This window comes from Helianthus annuus, chromosome 16 (genome assembly GCF_002127325.2).
Source record: "Helianthus annuus cultivar XRQ/B chromosome 16, HanXRQr2.0-SUNRISE, whole genome shotgun sequence".
In the NCBI taxonomy this organism is placed as follows: domain Eukaryota; kingdom Viridiplantae; phylum Streptophyta; class Magnoliopsida; order Asterales; family Asteraceae; genus Helianthus; species Helianthus annuus.
This window is the reverse complement of record NC_035448.2, coordinates 36,127,140-36,132,302: the sequence shown is the minus strand read 5'-3', so window position 1 is coordinate 36,132,302 and position 5,163 is coordinate 36,127,140. Positions and strand designations below refer to the sequence as shown.

General features: G+C 43.7%; 1 non-coding gene across 1 annotated transcript; it reads right to left on the bottom strand.

The window, feature by feature from the left end:
- Positions 1 to 4,472: 4,472 nt before the first annotated feature.
- Positions 4,473 to 4,578, bottom strand: LOC118488532. Its single transcript, XR_004885076.1, has one exon. It is a non-coding gene; the product is annotated as a small nucleolar RNA R71 (small nucleolar RNA).
- Positions 4,579 to 5,163: the final 585 nt, after the last annotated feature.

Genomic DNA, 5,163 nt, shown 5'->3' with positions numbered 1-5,163 from the left:
GGGTGCCATTTGAATGCTAGAGTGATAACTGTTGTTGTACGAGAATTTGACTAAAGGTAAATGCGAATCCCAATTACCACCAAAATCTATAACGCACGAATGAAGCATGTCTTCAAGGGTGCGAATCTTGCGTTCAATCTGACCGTCGGTCTAGGGATGGAAAGCGGTACTGAGATTAAGGGTAGTACCGAGAGCGGATTGAAAAGTTTCCCAAAGGCACGAGGTAAATCGACCATCGCGGTCAGAGATGATATCACAAGGTGTCCCATGTCGACAAATGACTTCGTCGGTATAGATTCGTGCTAATCGTTCAACCATATAGTCTTCTCGTATCGGCAGAAAGTGAGCGGATTTCATAAGACGATCAACGATAACCCAAACGCTATCATGTCCTGATGGCGTGCGCGGGTGTTTCGTAATGAATTCCATAGCTATACTCTCTCATTTCCACATAGGGATCTCGGGTTGTACGAGTAAGCCAGAGGGTCGTTGATGTTCAGCCTTGACTTTCGAACAAGTCAGGCATTTCGAAACGTAGAGAGCGATATCCTGCTTCATTCCAGGACACCAATACCTGGCACGTAGGTCCTGGTACATCTTGTCGGCACCGGGATGAATGGAATATCGAGATTTGTGGGCTTCAGACAGCAATATCTCCCGAAGGTTATTGCGACCGGGGATCCAAATGCGATCGGGATAGTAATAGATACCATTCGAGTTGGTGACAAGTTGGGTTTCAGCACCACACTTCATTTCCTCCTTCAAGGTATCCTCAACGAAGAATGCGTGCTGAGCGTCACGAATGAGAGCTTCGAGGTCGTGTAAGGCTTGAACATTACGAACACTGTGTAAGTAGCTTCGTCGGCTAAGAGCATCGGCAACAACATTTGCTTTGCCTGGGTGGTAACGAATCTCACAGTCATAATCGTTGAGAAGTTCAACCCATCTGCGTTGGCACATATTCAGCTCTTTCTGGTTCAAGATGTGTTGTAGGCTCTTATGGTCGGTGAAGACCGTACCCTTAGTACCATAAAGGTAGTGTCGCCAAATCTTTAACGCTAAAACAACTGCACCTAGTTCGAGATCGTGGGTTGTGTAGTTCTTCACGTGGACTTTTGAGCTGACGAGAGGTGTACGCAATAACCTTGTCCCGTTGCATAAGGACACATCCAAGACCTAGATTAGAGGCATCGCAATAGACTACAAAGTCGTCGTTTCCATCGGGTAGCGCGAGTACGGGAGCGTTGCAAAGCAGACGCTTAAGAGTTTGAAAGGCTTCCTCTTGTTCAGTTCCCCAAACAAAACTCTTGTCTTTATGCGTAAGAGAGGTGAGAGGAACGGCGATTTTAGAGAAATCAGTGATAAATCGATGGTAATAACCCGCCAATCGGAGAAAAGAACAAACTTCGGACGGGGTTTTCGGTGTAATCCAAGTCTTAACTGCTTCGATCTTCGCGGGATCGACGTGAATACCTTGATTGTTGACAATGTGACCGAGGAATTGAACCTCCTCAAGCCAAAATTCACACTTGGAGAACTTGGCGTAGAGGCGATTCCCTTGGAGAAGCTCGAGTACCAAATGAAGATGTTGCGCGTGTTCGGCTTTCGACTTCGAATAAATAAGGATATCATCGATGAACACGATAACGAAGCGGTCGAGAAAGGGCTTACACACGCGATTCATCAAATCCATGAAAACCGCGGGTGCGTTGGTAAAACCAAAGGGCATAACGACGAATTCATAATGGTCGTAACGAGTGCGATAAGCGGTTTTAGGGATATCTTCCTCCTGAATTCGTAATTGATGATAACCAGAGCGTAAACCGATCTTAGAAAAGCACGTAGCACGTTGCAATTGATCAAACAAATCGTCGATTCGGGGTAAAGGATAGCGATTCTTGATAGTAAGCTTATTGAGTTCCCTAAAATCGATGCACATTCGGAACCATTGACGGGTGGTCCTTTGGACAACCCTTAAGCATGTTAAAAGACGAAATAATCCTCCACTTAATCGTGTAATTATCTTGAATTAGATAACTACGGTGCTTATGTTTCAGGTGCAGTTTAGGAGCTAAAAGATGGAGTAAACGCAGCTTTGGAGGCGTTGGTGAAGAACGGGTCGAGCGTGGAAACGAGACACAACAAAGAAGTCAAGGAAGCTCACCACCGTAAATTACGGTCCTACCGTAATTTACGGTGGACCTGGATTTTGTTTTCTTCTCCACCGTAACACAGTTTACTAATGTCGTAAAAGAATCATGACCACCGTAAATTACGGTGGAGCCGTAATTTACGGTGGAGTCTGCGAGCAAAATGTGTAATTGCCACTTTTAAGTTGGTTTTTGAGTGTCTTTTGGGTATCTTTCATCATTGGACGGTTCTAGGACATCATTGGGGCGATTTTTGGCTTGTGGCTGGGTTTGTGAACAATTTCTATCATTCGGTTTGTGCTTTTGATTCGTATGAACAATAGTTTGATGTTGATGATGATTCACCGAGCCATGTCCGGCTAAACTCTTCGGTGATCATCTTAGGTGAATGTTTCTTGAACCTTTGTGTGTTTAATTTCTGCATTTCTAGAATGACAACTTGCGTTGCTTGAATGTCATGGTGTATGTTTGATTGTTTGTAGTTTGTTAATCAATATTGCAATTTCTAGTCTTAATCGTACGTTCTTGGTGCCGTTGGCAACCGAGATATCACGGGAAGGGTTAGGGTTGGTTATTGATTAATTGGTCATCGGGAAACAACCTCGCGTTTATATAATCCGAGTACTTTGTTCCCTTTTATCACTTCAATCATTTATACACGAGTTATGTCTATGTAACTCTTTCTAGTGGAATTGCACACAATTGTTTAAAGAAACTGAAACCTAAGGTGATCATTGTTCTCCCCTAATTTGTTTTACAACCAATCTCGATTTGAATTAGTTTTTAATTTAGTTTTCCAAATCAATAAACCAAACTCTCGAATTTTAATTTCTGCAAGTTAGTCTAATATTAGTTTAAATACAAAGCTATACAATCAGCACATCTTCCACATACTCCCTGAGTTCGATACCCTACTACCACTATCTATAGTTGTTTGGGGACTAAATTTGCGTGAACCACGACAATCACGTCAAATTTTGGCGCCGTTGCCGGGGAGTAGTGCGCAACGTGTGTTAGTTTAATAGTTTTGTTTGTTATTTTCGGGTTTACGTTGGTTGTGTTTAGTGTGCAGGTACTTCAGGTGTATGCATACTAGAGGCTCTCACAGGTCATCACCGCTATCGTTTGATCCGGAAATTGAAAGAACGCTAAGACAAAACCGAGTTTTAGTGCGAGAAAACAAAATCATTGGTTCACCCACTTCACCCATCACACCGAGAAACATCATGGCTGATTCTCAAATTCCACCTACAACCAGTCAATCATCCTCATCCTTTATGCCTACTTCCACCTAACCATCACCAAACACTACATTACCTAATACCACCGCTGAATTTACACCATCCAATGTCACCCAACCAATCACCACTCAAACTGAGCCTACCATCACCTACAATCCATCCACCACAATCCCACCATTATCCCACTTCTTTCCCCCAACTACGGGTCAATCATCATCCACCTTCACAATTGCACCCAATTCAACTATCGTGCATACTACTTCATCTTTTAGACCACAACAACAACAATCGGGCTTTCAGTATTCGACCATCCCATTTGGGCAGACCTCAGGAATTCAAGGAGATGGTTATGATGAAGGATTTGAAGATTATGAGGGTTATGAAGATGATGGGTACGGTTATGGAGGTTATGGTGATCAAGGGGAGTTTGGGTATTTGCAAAGTCAATCTCAAGGGATGGCAAGTGTTGGTGGAATGCCACAACAACAAATTATACCACAACACATTCGGCCAAGACCACAAGGGCCACCAATACAACAACCTATTCCTTTGCAACAAGTTCGGCCACAACATGTACAACCACAATTTCAAAGGCCGATTCAATACCCACCGATGCCCCAACAACCAATTGCACCACAAGGGCCTATACCAAGACCAATGGGTCCTATTCGTCCAAGGGGTCGATTGGGTGTTCCAAGAAGGCATCTTAGGGAACAAGCAAGGGGAATAGAGGCACATTTCAGGCCAATCATTACTCAAAACCCTTCACTGGTGGTTATCCCTCACAACAACCAAGGGAGAACTTTTGAAGTAAGAACAAACTCGTTGCAAAGTTTACCGAAGTACAAAGGGTTAGCAACGGAGGAGCCGTATTTCCATTTAGAAGCCTATGACTCAATTTGCAACACTTTTGGGAGTCAAGGTTTTTCGGCCGATGAAGTCAAGTTGGTTTTATTTCAGTTTTCTTTGGAGGGTAAGGCAAAGAAGTGGTTTTACACTTTGCCTTCGGCATCTATTTACACTTGGGGGGAAATGCAACAAACTTTCTTAGACGAGTTCTATACCGCCCAAAAGACCAATGATGCTAGAAAGGGGTTGAGGAGCTTTCAACAACAACATGGTGAGATGTTCCATGAAGCGTTTGAACGATTCAATATGATGATAAAGAATTGCCCTCACCATGGAATCGAATTGTGGGAGTTAATGAATGCTTTTCATGAGGGGTTGAGTGCCGAAGATGCTCGCGATTTGATGCCCATTACCGGTGGGACTTTTGGAACAAACTATGAGAATGAAGATTGGGAGTTCTTGGAAAGCATGGCAACTACATCAAAGAGGAATGCTCAAGCCTCAAGAAGAGCCCGACCGACCACTACCCGACCGCAAGTGCACGCCATAGATGATGGTAATGTTCAAACCACTAACCAAATATATAATGTTTATGCTTTGTGTAATGAAATAGGTCATGCGGCTGAAAATTGCCAAGGGATGTTGGACGGGCAATACGAGGAAGTCCATGCGGTTCAAGGTCAAGGTCAAGGAGGAGGTGGTAGGAACTACAACAACATGAATTCTAATACCTACCACCCTGGATTGAGGAACCACCCGAACTTTAGATATGGGAACCCTTCAAATCAAGCGAACCCAAATTTTCAAGGTAGCCAAGGTAATTTTGGTGCACGCCCATCTTACAATAATCAAGGTGGATACCGAGGCGGAAATAACCAAGGTTATCAAAAGCAATACCAAACGGGTCAAGAGCAAGGGGGGTC